We start from the raw sequence: 17,854 nt of genomic DNA, 5'->3' as shown, positions 1-17,854 counted from the left end.
ATTTTTAAATGTACAGTTTGTGAGATATGAATTTTTTAAGTTTGAGAGAATTGAGGGGGTTTTTTTGGTAAAAAAATTAGATAAGGGGGATTTATTGGAAAAAAGCTACAAGTCGAGGGGAGTTCTTTGGTAAAAATAAAAAAATAAACAAGGGAAGTTTACTGGAAAAGATTACAAATCGAGAGGAGTTTTCTGTACTTTGCCTATTTTGTTTTTCAATTCACATCTAAATAATCGGATCAGACTGGATTAGAATCTCTTCTAACGGGTCTACAATCATGCCTTAGAGCATCTCCAACCGTTGTGTGTATATATATATATATCTATATATTTTTGTGTAAATCTAACTTGTCATAATAAATTTACATAAAAAATTTGGATTATTTATTTTTTAACTCCAGCTGTTGTTTTATACATTTTTTATAAAAATATACCTCCAGTAACAATCAACAAGTGTCATGCCTAGACCTATATAATTTTTACAAACCTACTTAATATATGATTGATTAGTTAATGAAATGAGAAAGAGGGATGAGAAAGGAAATATGTTGATGTGTCGGTGTAAAAAGATAGTCTAAAATACACAACAATTTTATATATTGGTGATGTGACAGTTTATCTTAACAGACAGCTGGATAGGGTTGCAACTCAGGCGAGCCCAACACGAAATAACCCGAGCTTAGCCCGAAATTTTGTGAGCTTAGGCAATATTTTTCTAATTTCGATTTGGGCTTCGATTATATATTAATTCGGGCTGGACTTAGATTGATATGGATGAACCCAAAGTCCAATCCGAGTCCGAAAATATTATATATAATTTATAATTATACTTAAGTCACAAAAATGTAATAGTTAAGTTGATTTATAATTAAGCTTTCATGTTCATGGTTATATTTTTACAAAAAAAAAAAAAAAAAAAAAAGGGCAGCATTTTAAGAGACTGCTGGAGTCTGGAGATAATCTTTGTTGTCATTTGCTAGAATTATGGATTGAGATAATGTCTCACTCATCTATAGATCTCACGTGGATAATGTGTTTATAGTAGGACAATGTGGTAGCCCATGCCTGCTAAGTTGTAAAACAATCCACCCATATTGATACATATGTATATTCCTATTTATATATAAAATGTGAAATTTCCTAAATTACTTTTTTATAAGTGGAGTTTGCTCTTTAAAGTAACGAATATGAGTGTTGATGTGCAACGAACAGTGGGGATTAAACTTCTTTTTCTTTTTCTTTTTTTATAATTATTTTGCATTGTTGGTTGTAAAGTTGGAACATAGAAAACTTTTTATTAAAAAAATAAAAAATAAAAAATTGTTGAAGTACAAAAAAACACTGAACAGAGTTCCTAATGAATTCATTTCACACTCGACATTTTAAAAATTTTCATGTGCGTGTATGCCAACAAATCTATTCCTTGTCTTTACCATCTTTTCTGTTTTTTTTTTTTTTTTTTTTTTTTGCCTCCTGGTCTGTAACTAAGTCACAGAGCAGTAAGTCACACAGAGTAGGAGCAAGAACTATATATTAGGTTTTGCGAAAGCGTCGAAGTCTAAATTTCTTTTTAGAGCAGGAGCGTATTAAGAGCGTCTGTATATTAGGTTTAAATAAAATTATATTATATTATATATATATATATATATTTAAATCTATATACAAATATATTCATGAATATTTATTCCATTAATGATATATATAATAAATAAGCTAACTTTTCTTGCTAATATATGCGTGATTTATTTGTAATATCCACTGAGAAGTTTTTTAGTTGTAATGTTCACTAATTGAGAAGTTTTTTGGTAGTATATTTTTAAACATGTATAAGTAATATATATACACTGAAATTTAAGTAATTAATGTATATATTGAGTAATAGTATAAGTAATAAATGTATATATGGTAATATGAGTGTTGCATATCACTAGGAGTCTAACAAATTTAACTATATAAAGTAAATTAGTATGAAAATCGCGAATTAGGAAAACAAATTCAGGAATTGCAAAATTTGAATTCGCGAATTTTGTGCGAATTCATTCCCAAATCACAAATTCATGTGCGGAACTTAAAAACGGTACCTCTTTGGACGAATGGTGTGACTTAAGTCTTTTATCATTCAGCATGTCATTTTTGTGGGGGGCAAAAAATTATCCATATATGTGAAACCAGTACATACCAATTCATATGTCAACACATTACAAAAATCCAAATTTTTTGATGAACAAATTCAACATCATGTGAAAAACATTTGTTTTCTCTCTTATCCAAAATAATAAAAAACAATGACGATAATAGTAGGGTCTCTACATTCAAATTATATTATACCACTGATAAATGTAAATTTCTTAGCCAACAGACATAATTGTATTCATTTTTAACTAAGGCTCCTATTGTTTGTTTCTATGTAAAGTTATTGTCTTAGAAGAAATTTTTTTGTAGGTAGATTTTTTTAAAATTTTTTAATATTTGGCAAAGGTTTAAGTCGAGTTTGTGTTTAACTTTTGATTAATTCCATATTCTTCCAGCAACTCCCTCACTTGCTTGTTATCAAGGTTAGTCCCATTATCCTTGACGGTTGACCTCGGCACTCCAAATCGACAAATGATATTATTCCAGATAAAGCGTCTTATGATGAGCGCTGACAAGTGCGTATTTAAACCCCTTAAGGTTAAGCATTCTAGTACCTTTATCTATTTTACTTTACCATTTTAGATTGATTTCGTATTATTTTTATTTTCAGGCATTTATCCCAAAAATAAGCTAACTCAGTCAAATAAGAGCTTAATTGAAGCAATTCTGGGATTAAACAAAGAAAGGAGCAAAGTGGAGAAAGAAAGAAGCAGATGAAGCTAAAGGTGGGAGGTAACAAAGTTAGATCGATCCAACTTCAAGGTTTGATCAATCGAATAATGATCGATCTCAACACTTCAAGATAGATCCAAGCCTTGGCCCAAAAGCAAAAAGTCCAAAGTTCGATCGATCCAACACCACCCTTTGATCGATCGAACACTTTTGTCTTTATTCAAATGATTGATCCTATCCACAGCTATACCACTCACTAACCATTTTTGTCCTTTTTCCAAAAATATCTCCCCAAAATATCTCGGATTTGTCTTTTCCCAAAAAGCTCAACCAATTGGATCGATCCAGCCTAAGTTCGATGGATCTCAGCCAGTTCGATCGATCCAAGTTCAAGGTTCGATCGATCGAACTTGCCCCAGTGCAAAAAAGTTAAATTTCCATCTCATTGAAAGTTGTCCTTTATCCAATCATTAGGGAATATTGTGTGCACGACCCCAGCTCAATTTGGATGTCATTTGACCTACCTATATAAGGATAAGGATTGTTTTTTTACAAAGGGAGCCAATATCAATTTTCATATCATCTTTGGAGAGCAAGCTTAGAGGAGGAGGAGGTTAGAGACACTATTGGAGGTCTTCATCAACAAGGAGCAGATTTCTTCCATGCAGTTAGCCCTTGAGGGTTGGAGCAACATGATCATGAGTGGCTAGACATCCTCTTGGGGCAGAAGTTAGCCCCAAGCATGCTTTCTATATCTTAATCTTGTGTATTATTGAGGGATTAGTGTTGTAATTAATGTTTTGACACTTTGATATATATAGATCTTGTTTATTCAATGATTTATGTGGTTTAATGCTTCCAATTAATCATTTCATTCTATCCATCTGTCTATGTATGCTAGAATAGATGTTCATGTGCTTGTCTCTAGATTTTGTGTTATTGATGCATGTCTATGTGTACTGATGCTATAGATTTGGAGATTGTCAAAACATAGTGCTTCAAATAATGCTTTTGTGATTTTCTTGATGGTTCATACTTATTCCTTGATAGATTATGCCTCTCCCCTAGTTTACTTTCATGCTAGTAGTGTAGATGTAGTGTTAAATGGGAGGATAATCCATGCTTGTTATTTGATGATCCAAGCTTTTGAATGCAAGTAGCATATGTCTCTAACCTTGTGTTGTATTTGGATTGTGAGCTTAATGAAAGGATTAATGACTTGTTTTGATCTATTGTGCCTTTCACATGTTGTTTAGACAATATATTCTTCATTGCTTAGATATATTGTGCCTTTCACATGATGTTTAGACAATACGTGCTTAACTAGTCATCCTTGCTTATTGAATCAACTAAACACACACACACACACCAATATTGCAACACACCATTTGCCCTCATTAGTCACTTGTCAACGGTATAGAAATGCATTGCTTGGTGGTGATCTCTAAACCCCAAGATCTTTCTTAATTACATTCTTTTGTTATCATTTAGTTTAATTTAGTTACTCTCTAGTCTAATCAACTAACCAACCAATTGTTTGATCACTCGACCTACTAGCCCTAATTACGATTCCACGACCTTGTTCGATCCTCACAATCCCTTGGGACGATCCCTACTCGCCTTAGCTATATTTATAGTGAAGGTAGTAGTAACTTCTATAAATGTAAAACTCTTAGCCCTCACTTTAAAATGCACACACTCTTCAAGCTTGATATGGTGTAGTGACCCTCACAAGGACCACGTCAGTTTTTGGCACCGTTGTCGGGGATTGATTGATTTGATTAGGTGACGTCGGATTTGTGGAATCAATTAGGATTTGTATTCTTTTGATCGTGTCTTTACTTTATTTTTATTTTTCTTTTTGGTTACTTATTGTGTTGATCTTACTTAACTAGGTGCATTGTTGGAAAGGAGCCATCAAGCAAAGGAGCTAAGCAAGTAAGGAAAAGTGCTAAAAATTTAAAAAGAATTTTGCTAAGCTAAGCTATAAATTTGGAGTTGAAGTGCTAAAGGACCTTTGTGAGACCTTCTTTACTCAATCCCTTAGTTAAATCGTCGGCTCGCGTGAAAGCTTGTTTTTAATTGTTCTTGCATCATTGTTGTTAAAGCATGGGAGTATGAATTAAGTGTTTGTGGAAGAAGTCTAATTGCATTGTTGTGAAGGCATAGTGTTTGTTATTCTTTGTGCTTGTTGTGTTTTGCATTGTGCATGTATGGACGTCATTCATTGAGACCGACTCTTGTCCCTCTTGATTTGCATCTTGAATCCATTGTTAGAAATCCTAGGGGAAGAGGAAGTTCAAATAGAACCAATCTATCAATGGATGACCATAATAATGATCATGTTGAGGACCTTGGTCACATAGACCAACAAGGTATCCTTCATCCCAATGTGCACAATGAGAACATACAAGTACCATTAAGCATGCCTAGGCCATTCATTCACCAACCACCACAACAACAAGGCCAAGTTCCATATGGAATGTCAAGGCCAATGTATGCTCCACAACGTCCCATCATTAATCAAGGAATTCAAAACCAGGGTGTTCATGTTGCACCTCAAGTAGCTAATCCACCTCTTGCTTTAAGAGACCATTATGTGCCTAATGAGTATAATGCACCTACATGCATCCAATTGCCTCCATTTAGAGCACATCATGATGAAATTAAGCCACAAATCATTCAAATGCTTCCAAACTATCATGGACTTCCAAGTGAAGAACCTTACAAGCATTTGGATGAGTTTTTTGAAGTATGTTCCACCGTAAAATATACGGACATGCCGGAAGAGGTTTTAAGACTCAAACATTTTCTATTCACCTTAAAAGATAAGGCAAAGTATTGGTTTAACAATCTTAGGCCTTTTTCAATCACTTCTTGGGTAGAAATGTAACAAAAGTTCTTGAAGAAGTACTATCCGGTTTTAAAGACCAATGCCATGAGAACCTCAATTCGAGAATTTTCACATGGGGATGAAGAAACGTTTCATGAGGCATGGGAATGCTTCAATGAATTGCTTAGGAAGTGTCCACATCATGACATGCCCAAATGGCAATTAGTTCAATATTTCTTTGAGAGCTTATCGGACAACTATAAGGGTATGGTTGATGCTTCCATGGGTAGCTCATACATTGATAGGTATGAAGATGACGTGTGGTGTCTTTATGAGAGCATGAGTGAAAATTCTTTGCATAGAACACTATCATCCAAGAATGGTAGAAATTCACAAGGTAGGAAGAGTGTTGGCTTACATTAAGTTGACCATTCAAATGAAATAGCCGCCGAAATGAAGTCTTTATCTCAAAGGTATGATTAACCAAAACTCGGCGAACCAAGTATCTTCCTTCCCTAACCATTCTCATCATGCATCAAATAAAACATGTATGACTTGTTCTAGTGTTCTTCATTCTACTTCTCATTGTCCTCACGAACAAGTGCAAAATGAACCTAATGAACAAGTCAATGCACCTTTTGTGAACCAAGGGAACAATCCTTATGGTACTCACTATAATCCAAGTTGGAGGAATCATCTGAATTTCTCTTGGAAAAACCAAGGAGATGGCTTAAATCCTTCCCAAGGCGGTTTTTAAGGGAAGCACATTCCACCTCCACTTCAAAACCAAGGATCCCAAGGTTATAGACCTTATCAATCACAAGGGAATCAATTTGCTAATTCTCATTTTCCCAACCAATCTTATTCCCGAGCTAATACTAGAAGTCCCGCCTTTGAAGAAAAAGTTTTAAATGCTTTTGGCACTTTAGAGGCTAACACACAATTGCTTCATTCTCACTCTCAATCTATTGCGAAGCTAGAAACCCAAGTAGGGAAAATAGCAAGCACTCTCAATGCAAGAGAGAAGGGAAAGATGCCTATTAATGCCCCTCCTAAGCAACAATGTGTTGTGGAAACCCATTCCTCATCAGAAGGCCACACCATTGAACATGTTAACGCAGTGACTACCTTGCGGAGTGGTAGGATTGTGGACAATCAAGTTGGAATGTCCAATGAAGAGAGTGAACCGGTGCAACCTTAAGTTGTCACCCATCCCGTTTCACATCCCATTCCTCCTTCATTGCATGTACATGATCTTGTGAATGAGGAAGTCTTAAAAAATGTGTTTGAAAAAGAAGTTTTGAAAAATAATGTTGAGAAAGTTTTGTTAAAAAATAATTTGAAAACTTCTTATGTTGAAGAGAGTTCAAAAGAAAATTCTGAAAAAGTGTTTGAACCAAAAGTTCCATTTCCAGATGCCTTAAAATGATCCATTTCAAAAGACCAGCAAAATGCAAAAACCAATGAAATCATGGAAATGTTTAGGCAAGTGAAAGTTAATCTTCCACTATTGGATGCAATCAAGCAAATTCCGGCTTATGCCAAATTCTTGAAAGACTTGTGCACCTAAAAGCAGAAGAACAAAAGCCAAGCACCAAGAAAAGTGGTTCACCCACTACATCGTGCATTATTGGTGATCATATCATTAATCAGGCACTTCTTGACTTAGGAGCAAGTGTTAACCTTCTTCTATACTCGGTTTATATCAAATTGGGCCTAAGTGAATTGAAACCGACATCGGTAGTTTTGCAACTTGCCGATCGATCCATTAAGAAGCCTAGGGGTATAATTGAGGATGTTTTGATTAAAATTGATAAATTCTTCTTCCCGGTTGATTTCGTTGTCATTGACACGGAACCGGTCCCCAATCCTAAGAGCCAAATTCCCGTTATCCTTGGCCGTCGTTTCTTGGCAACCGCTAATGCTAACATTAATTGTAGGACGGGGATAATGAAGATCTCATTTGTCCACATGAAGGTGAAGTTGAATATCTTTAATCCCACACCCAATTCATTTGACAAATATGAAGGTGAGGTTAATGTTGTAGATAAATGTCATGATCTTCAATGTCAAGGAAATGAGTTTTTGTGCAAGACTAAATCTTCAAAAGAATCATCTTCAACCTTGCATTCTCAAAGTCTTGTTTCGAATTCTTACTTTGAAAGGGTATGGAAGCCTAAAGGTTGTGATTGCATAGACAGGGGACCAAAGGTTTTTTTTGAGCTTAATCCAACAAGTTCTTCAAAGAACCATTTGTTGGGTGCAGTTCAAAGCACCTATCACCTCAACAAGGAGGGGATGCATTATAAGATCTTTGATCCGGGCTAAAAGAGCCCAACGTCTTGCTCGAGACGTTAAAAACTAGCAAAAGCATTCGTAGGGTGTCAAAACCCTATTCCTCCATCATTTCTATCTTTCATTTCATTTCTTGCAAAGTCTAGATAATTATTTTTGGTTCATATGCATTGAAAGGAACTTTGGTGAGGATTGCATGAGCTTTCATGCCATTATTGAGCATTCTGCATAGTTCGATCGATCTCAAACCTGAGTTCGATCGATCGAACTCCATCTTGCATCCAACATTAAGAAAATTTTTCGACCTGCAGAAATCTGCATCCAAATCACCTCTCTGTCCCATCGTTCGAACTAACTCTTAGATCGGTTAAGAGACCTTCGATTGATCCAACTTCCAAGTTCGATCGATCTTATGCTTCAACACTTAGAAAAATTTTGAGCCTGCATTAACCTGCATATTTCACCTCTCTGTCTCATCGATCGAAACATTCCAAGATCGATCTAAAATTCTTCGATCGATCCAACTTCCAAGTTTAATCGATCTTCAAGTTCCAACACTTAGCCAATTTTCTAAGCCAAAAACCTGCATATTTTTACTCGCTGTCTGATCGATCGAACTCTTGTTTTAATCGATCTCAGTTCTCCATTTCATTATTTTGACTTTGTTTTGACTTTTCAAATTTGAAAAAAAAAAAAAAAATCCAAAAATATTTTCATTTTTATTTTATTTTATTTTCATTTCATTTCATTTTATAATTCAAAAAGTTTTCAAAAATTCAAAAATATTTTAATTTATTTAGTTTTTAATTATTATTGTTTATTTAATTTGTTCAGAAATAAAAAAAAATTAAAAAAAAAACCAAAAATATTTTATTCTATTTTATTTTATTTTACAATTTTTAATTTTAATTCCAATTTTTAATTTTAATTTTGCAATTTTAAAAAATTTCAAAAATCCAAAAATACTTTGAAGAGAGTTCATCAAAGTTCGATTGATCGAACTCTGTCGGGAATGTTTTTAAAATTGACCTGGAAGGTCTCAAGATCGATCATTTAGATCGATCCAACCCTCCAAACCCTTACTCCCCTCATCGCCGCTGCATCCAATCTTATCTCCCTCATCTCCGGTGACATCTTCGGCGAGATCCAAGCTCACATCAACCTCTCTCATCTCGGATTTCTCACCCATTCTTCGCATCCACTTCTCTCCCTTCGATTTGGGTAAGATCCGAGATCTCACTTATTATTTAAGCTTCAATATGATGATTAGATGCTTTATATGTTGCATCCTTGCTTTATACATGATTGAATCTCCATTTTTGAAGCTTCGAAGCATTGAGTTTCCATGTATATATTTATGTATATATGCTTCGTATATATATGTATATGTTTGATCTATTTTGGGAGGATGGGCCATGATTGGGTGATGGAATTGATTGATGTGTTGTGTTGATGGGCCTACGAACACGTTCGTGTGGGCCACATGCTTCCAAAGTCACAGATCTGTGACTATTTATATTCGTCGCACAGTTCGATCGATCGAACTTGTATCTCAGATTGATCTTGAGAGATCGATCGAACTCATGTCTTAGATCGATCGAAGTCATGAGATCGATCTCACTTATTTTTTATCGATCCAACTTTTGTGATCGATCTCACTTCTTTTTCTGATCGATCGAACTTCACAGATCTCACACACACACTTCATTCTACACATCTTATGTTCATGCTATCTCATATATGCCCAATGCCTGTGATATTCCACATTGGATGCATTTCATACTTACATTGTTTAGCATGTTTCCACTTGCATATATTCATGTCATATATGTTTTGTCTATTTTTACTTGACATACATGTTTCTATATCGCGTTTAAAATTTCTTATTCTGGCAGTAAATCCCATTGCAAGTTTTTCTTTTTCTTTTTGCAGGCCATGGTTAAGAGGAAGACCGTTGTCAACAGGCAACACGGGCCCTACCGACACATTAGACCATGGGCAGAGGAGCCAGCAGAGCCCTCTCATGCACAGGAGGAGCCAGCACAGGCTACCCCACCTCAGTTACCATCTCATGAGGTTGAGGATGACCATATGCCATCCACCTCTGCGGCTCATCCTGTATTTACTCCATCACCATCTCCACCGCATACTGGAGCTGAGCATTCACCTGTACCAACTCAGCTAGCTGATCTAGAGTGTGATAGGCCCGTGCCTAGATATGCACATATGATGGTCGACCATGAGTCAGTGTTCGACACGGCCTTTTTCTCCCGATCGGTGCTGACCTGATCCGCTTACCATGACATCATTCAGAGGGGCTTGGCAGCTATTCTTGCCCCAGTCATAGAGCTGGTCTACCCGCGGCTGGTACGGTTGTTCTACCAGAACCTCTGACCATCCCCGCGTACCACAGCAGAGCTGGTCACTTCTGTAGATGTCCATCAGATCACCATCACAGTGGACTCACTAGCCCGCTCTTGCCACTGCCCATACCGCTATCCTCCAGAGCTTCAGGACACATATTCGAGGCTATACAGCCCTTCTTACGCCGACATGGCGGTCTTTCTTATAGGTCACCATGCTAGTGGCGAGACCTTCGCCACTCGGACATTCCTTCCAGATGACCTTTGGTTCACCGATTCTGTGCTTTTCGGGAACATTTACATGGCAGGGCACAAGATTCAGCGGAGGGAGGATTATCTGACAACCCTCTAGTCCTTCTACACCAGACACTGGGTGTCCATTCCTGCGCTCATCTGGAGTGTGATGAAGAAGCTATATGACGAGTACATCAGCAAGGAAACGCCCGGACAGGCTAAGTCTCTTCCAGTTAGCCACCTCATCACCCAGATTTTGATCGATCAGCGCTACCCCATTCACCCTCGGGAGCACCCCGAGAGAGGTTCATGTCACTTTCTGAAGAAGGACTGAACCAAGAGCTACAACGCCATTATCACTAGACTGTAGGACCACATAGTAGTGGCTGCAGAGGAGCTAGAGGAGGAGGAGGCACAGGCAGAGGCACAGGCAGCAGCAGAGGCAGCAGCAACAGATCCCGCAGCGGACGACGCACCAGTCGATCCAGCTGCAGATCATAAAGATATTGACTTAGAGTGCCCTGCAAATGCCACAGAGCAGTACTCTCTAACTGGGTCGCCCATTCACGAGCAGGAGCAGACTCAGGAATTTTCTTCTGACTCTTCTATGCCTAAGGCTCCAGAACTGACCCCCGGCTTTGGAGTACGTCTGCAGACGCTTGAGGATGCTGTTGTTGCCATACGAGCTGATCTCACAGCCCACAGAGCTGATTTTCCTGCCTTCCGCATGGATATCGCGACTATTTTCCGAGATCTATCCAGAGATATCCGCGGAGCTCGACCTGCCCGTCTTACCTCATCCTCCTGAGTTCCCAATTCCTTCTATCTCATGATCCCTCTCTCTTATTGAAACTTTACTTTTCTCACTGTACATTATTATTTTTACAGCCGGTCTGTCGACTTTGATATTTCTGTTGTACCTGTACTTTATTTGTTTTATATATATCTGTTTTTATTGTGGAAGTCATATGATTATATTCTCATATCTGTATGTTTGACTCCGTCAGGTGCATCACAGTGACTTCAGTGAGAGAGTGCTACCTAATTTTCAGGACCACCCTTATACCTCTCTCATCTATTTATCTATTTATCCCATTTACACTTGCATGTCCACTGTGCACTGATTATCCCATTTTGTTATCTGATAAGTTTATCCAAGTGCCAATTTTCAGGGCCACAGTTCATCCTAAGTTTGGGGGGGCCATGCCATTGATAAGCGCCGAATATTGCATATTCAAGCGCCCCTTCTTGCACTAGTTAAGTCCATGAATGGAGTATAATGTATAGTTTAACTCCATTTGTGTATGTATTTCTGATTTCAGGTATTCGGCCCAAGAATGATCAATGAAGCAATTTTGACATCATTTGTGTTGAAACACGTGTGCTGTTTGGGGAGTTATTTTGGATTAAGTCTCTTCTGTTGCCGTTATTGCGCCCCTCGTGGCTTAGTGTTCATGGTGGAGCTCGCATCAATGCTCCGGCTCAGAAAGGTTTACAAAATAAAGCCTGGTTTGAAATGCAGCTGCAGGCCTCGGGGGTGCCCGCCGCGCCATCGCGGGCGCCCGCCGTTTTCCCATGCTCTCTACCTCATTTGGCGGGGCCTCACAAGGCCCTCGTAAAAGCTGATGCACGCCCCTGTGGGCTCCCACTGAGCCACCGTGGGCGCCCGCCAAATGCTCCAGTAGGCTCCCTCGTAAAGTCAAGGACCCGCGAGTGCCCGCCGGCGTACCGCGGGTCCCCGCCGATCTGCAGACAGCTCTACATTCCTGCTCCCAATGTTGTCCCCTTGACTTATTTTTGTGGCTCTAATCCTCCTAGGGTTGGTAGGGCACGAAAATGGGGGGAAATGGAGAGTCCAAGAAGATATATGAGATGCTTGAAGCATAGAGTATAAGATCTTATCTTTGCAAGATTGCTAGAGAGAGAAAAATTGAGTTTTGAAGGACTTGGTGGGTCTTGAAGCTTGGAGCTCGAAAATGGAGGTAGAGGGCAAGCTTCTTCCTTCTTCTAGGGCATCCATAGATAACTAATTCTTCCTCTAGGGAGGTGATGAAGCCCTCCCCTTGTAAGCATGTTCTAGTGTAAATTCTATTTTGGGAGAACAATGTATAATTTTTGGTCATTTCATTATCTAGAGCATCATATGTGATTGTAATGAATTTCAATGCCTATACATGATTATTTTGAGTTATTCATCTTGTCTTAGATGGTTTCTTTTCCTAATCATATTGCTTGCACTTTCATAGTGACAATGAAAGTTAGATCATGGAATGGATTTAATGGCATGGAGTTGGAGAACCTAGATAGTCCATTACTTAGGGTGCCCTTTGATGGTCTATACTTGATTCTTAGCTTTGTGTGCTTCCATCATTTAATTAAAGGCTTGATAATCTTTGGCTTAGTAAGCATGTTGAAGGCTACACCCTAGTTTAGGTAGTTCAAGCATGTAAATCTTTGATGGATTATTCTTGTGTTTGATTTAATGAATCTCTTGAGGATATCATAGCAACCAAGGGTTATTATGTATCATGACCATCATTTATGTTGATTTTCCCAATTTAGTCCTAATCTAGCATGTGCATAGGGTTGGAGCGGATTCACTTCCCTAGTCCTCTTTACTTTTATTTCATCTCATTTAAATTCTTGCAAGCTTTTATTTTATGCATCTTAATTTCATAAGCTTAAGTGATAACCAACAAATCCTCTATGAACACCCATATCATTCTAAAAAGACTCTAGACACTTAGGTTGCTATAGATTAGAGCAGTCCTAGTGGTTCGACTTACCCGACCAATAGCCCTATTTTACAATGATTTGTGCTATTGCGAAGGTTGATTTATTATAGATCAAATTCTCAACCGATCAGCCACCCACTTCAGATACTTCAGTCCCGATCATTTTATGCCTTAGTTGCACTGGTATACTCTTTCCTTTGTTCTCTTACACATTGAGGACATTGTGCCATTTAAGTTTGGGGGCAATGGTGTTTTGCAGTGTTAGTTTTAAATTCAAAATTTTGAGCATGACTAGTGTATTTGAGGGATATTTCTATGATTGGTCCATATCTAGCTATGATTTTGATTTTTTGAGGACTATATTGTTTAAAATTTAAAAATTGCTTGACTTGAGAGTCTAATACTTTTGTATGCCTTATGAATGCCATTTAGGAGTAAATTTTTCGAAAAATTGATATTTTGCTTGCACTTGTGGTCCACATTATCTTGATTTTGTGATTACTTTGAGATTAATTTTAGTCTTCTACACTAGCACAGACGCACACTAGCATTCATTTGTGGGGTACATGCTTTATTGATTATTGAATTGGTTATATCCCAATTGAGTTAGTAGTGTATTGAAAGCTTTCATTCTTGATAAAGGTGGATAACAACCCCTTTTCACTAAGTAGCCAGGATTTTAACCTCATCAAGCACTGAACTTCTCACGCCGAAAGGTGGAGGGCCCAAACTCTAGGTTAATAATTGATTCAAAAAAAAAAAAAAAAAAAAAGCAAAAGCAATAAAAAGTGAGGACTTTTCCCAAATGGTGAGAAGTGGGAAATGATTAGATGGTTGTTGTCTTGATTTGTAGCCTAGTTGACTTGAGCTTGTAAGTCCGTAGGGGTATTTGAATGCCTAATGCCCTAAAGCCGTCTGGTTTGGGAGTCATTGACCTAACGCTCGACCTCATGAATTACTAGAAAGCTTAATAGATCAACACATTGCACCATGCTTCCATCTTTGATCCTAAAAAAAAAAAAAAAAAATATGAGTGAAAAGAATAAGCGCACCTAGAACAATAAAGTTTTAATAAAAGGTTCATTTTTTGTCTTGATGATCGATACTAGATTTGTGTGCTAGTTTGAAGGTAAGGATGTGATTAATTTTTTAGCTGGCTAAGATAGCAACACATTTGATGCCGGTCCACTTAAAAAGGATTCTAGAGTTGTTTTTATTTTCATAATCATTTTCTTGATGTGTGGATGACCATATTTGCTTGCTTGATGTTGACATTTTGGGAGATTGCTTAGAAATGTTTGAAAAATTGCATACTTGAGGTAGTTTTCTCCCAATGCTTGTTTGCAATATTAGTGCCTTTTTTGAAAGAATGAGCTTAATGTTTGTGGGTACCATTTCTGAAAACCCTCCCGAGACTTCATTCGTCCACTAGGGGTAACCTAGGGGTTTAAAAGGCTTATTGCATATGCTAAGTGCAATCGTGTTCCCTACGAAAGTGGCGTTATCCATTTATTATTTTCTAGTTCATTGTTAGAGACTAGCAATATTTAAGTTTGGGGGTGTGATAAGCGCTGAAAAATGCGTATTTAAACCCCTTAAGCTTAAGCATTCTAGTACCTTTATCTATCTTACTTTACCGTTTTAGATTGATTTCGTATTATTTCCATTTTCAGGCACTTATCCCGAAAATAAGCTAACTCAGCCAAATAAGAGCTTAATTGAAGCAATTCTGGGATTAAACAAAAAAATGAGCAAAGTGGAGAAAGAAAGAAGCAAATGAAGCCAAAGGTGGGAAGCAACAAAGTTCGATCGATTCAACTTCAAGGTTCGATCGATCGAACAATGATCGATCTCAACACTTTAAGATAGATCCAAGCCTTGGCCCAAAAGCAAAAAGTCCAAAGTTTGATTGATACAACACCACCCTTCAATCGATCGAACACTTTTGTCCTTATTCAAATGATTGATCCTATCCACAACTGTACCACCCACTAACCACTTTTGTCCTTTTCCCAAAAATATCTTCCCAAAATATCTCGGATTTGTCTTTTCCCAAAAAGCTCAACCACTTGGATCGATCCAGCCTAAGTTTGATGGATCTCAGCCAGTTCGATAGATCCAAGTCCAAGGTTCGATCGATCGAACTTCCTTCAGTTCGAAAAAGTTAAATTTCCATCTCATTGAAAGTTGTCCTTTATCTAATCATTAGGGAATATTGTGTGCACGACCCCAGCTCATTTTGGGTGTCATTTGACCTACCTATATAAGGATAAGGATTGCTTTTTACAAAGGGAGCCAATATCAATTTTCATATCATCTCTTGGAGAGCAAGCTTAGAGGAGGAGGAGGTTAGAGACACTATTGGAGTTTTTCATCAACAAGGAGCAGATTTCTTCCATGCAGTTAGCCCTTGAGGGTTGGAGCAATATCACCATGAGTGGCTAGACATCCTCTTGGGGCTAGAGTTAGCCCCAAGCATGCCTTCTATATCTTAATCTTGTTTATTATTGAGGGATTAGTGTTGTAATTAATGTGTTGACACTTTGATATATATAGATCTTATTTATTCAATAATTTATGTAGTTTAATGCTTCTAATTAATCATTTCATTATATCCATATATCTATGTATGCTAAAATAGATGTTCATGTGCTTGTCTCTAGATTTTGTGTTATTGATGCATGTCTATGTGTATTGATGCTATAGATTTGGAGATTGTCAAAACATAGTGCTTAAAAGAATGCTCTTATGATTTTCTTGATGGTTCATACTTATTCCTTGATGGATTGTGCCTCTCTCTTAGTTTACTTTCATGCTAGTAGTGTAGATGTAGTGTAATTGTAGTTTAGTGTTAAATGGGAGGACAATCCATGCTTGTTATTTGATGATCCAAGCTTTTGAAAGCAAGTAGCATATGTCTCTAACCTTGTGTTGTATTTGGATTGTGAGCTTAATGGAATGATTAATGACTTGTTTTGATCTATTGTGCCTTTCATATGTTGTTTAGACAATATATGCTTCATTGCTTAGATATATTGTGCCTTTCACATGATGTTTAGACAATACATGCTTAACTAGTCATCCTTGCTTGTTGAATCAACCAAACACACACACACACACCAATATTGCAACACACCATTTGCCCTCATTAGTCACTTGTCAACGGTATAGAAATGCATTGCTTGGTGGTGATCTCTAAACCCCAAGATCTTTCTCTCTCTTACTTACTCTTAATTGCATTCTTTTGTTATCATTTAGTTTAATTTAGTTGCTCTCTAGTCTAATCAACCAATCAACCAATTGTTTGATCACTCGACCTACTAGCCCTAATTGCGATTCCACGACCTTGTTCGATCCTCACAATCCCTTGGGATGATCCCTACTCGCCCTAGCTATATTTATAGTGAAGGTAGTAGTGGCTTCTATAAATGTAAAACTCTTGGCCCTCACCTTAAAATGCATATGCTTTTTATGCTTGATATGGTGTAGCGACCCTCACAAGGACTACGTCATCTCACATGAGTTTGAGTCACACTGGGATACGGTTCTACCTCCACCCATTGTGTAAAGTAGTTTGTTGCAAGCAGGACATACTTATTTTGCGATCTGGCGGTCGGTAATGGGCCAACCATATCCATCCCTCATTGCGTGAAAAGCCATGGTTTGGCCATTACGTGCAAATCTTCTGGTGGTTGGTGGATCAGTGGTCTGAACCGTTGACACTTATCGCACCTTCGCGAAAATTCCTCTGCGTCTCATGACATGTTCGGCCAAAAGTACCCCTGTGTCATCGGTTTGTGTGCTAAAGACCTTCCTCCTGAATGATTGCCACAAATCCCTTAATGGGTAGTCCGCAATATCTGTTAAGCTTTTACAGGGGTTTCACATTTTAAGTAGGGTCCTAAATAAGACCTCCTGTATAGTTAGTTGTGCACTAGGGCATATTTTGCGGCATTAGATTTGATCCTTCGTGCTTCATCCCTCTGTTCGGGCAAAACACCATCTCGTATATACGTAATAATTGGATCTATCCAGCTCGGTTCATATGGTATGTCATTCACCTGCCAGGGATCCGAGCTTGATGGTTCCTCAAGGATAGATGGCTGGCATAGTACCCCGATCGGAATCACCCTTGCCAATGTTCCACCTGAACTCGACGCTCTACAGGCTAACCGATCGGCATCTTCATTACGCTCCCTCAGCAATTAGATGAACTTGATCCTATCGAAGCTTCTAGCTTCTTACATAACAATGGAGCGGTATGCCTCCAATGTCTCATCCTTTGTTCTATATTGCCCAGTCACTTGCCGAATTATTAACTGCGAATCACTGAAGGCAACTAAAATTTTGACCTTTAGCTCCTTGACCAACCTTAAGCCAGCTAGTAGCGCTTCATACTCTGCTTTATTATTGGTTACTCTGAACTCAAGCCTGCTCGCTTGGCTCAGCGTAGTGCCTTCTGGTGTTTATAACTTGAGGGTGATTCCTGCCCCTATCTGATTTGAGAAGCCATCAACGAAGAGCTTCCATGAAGATTCTTGAAGGCATTCATTGATAAGCGCCGAATATTGCATATTTAAGTGCCTTTA

The 17,854-nt window shown here is 37.9% G+C and overlaps 1 pseudogene; it reads right to left on the bottom strand.

Moving 5' to 3' along the window:
• Positions 1 to 5,748: 5,748 nt before the first annotated feature.
• Positions 5,749 to 5,847, bottom strand: LOC132297947 (small nucleolar RNA R71; annotated as a pseudogene).
• Positions 5,848 to 17,854: the final 12,007 nt, after the last annotated feature.

This window comes from Cornus florida, unplaced genomic scaffold, assembly GCF_030987335.1.
Source record: "Cornus florida cultivar Cherokee Brave unplaced genomic scaffold, ASM3098733v1 CherokeeBrave_3.0.0_Hap2_Chr02, whole genome shotgun sequence".
Taxonomy (NCBI): Eukaryota; Viridiplantae; Streptophyta; class Magnoliopsida; order Cornales; family Cornaceae; genus Cornus; species Cornus florida.
Note: the sequence above shows the minus strand (reverse complement) of the source record. Positions and strands in the feature narration are given on the sequence as shown.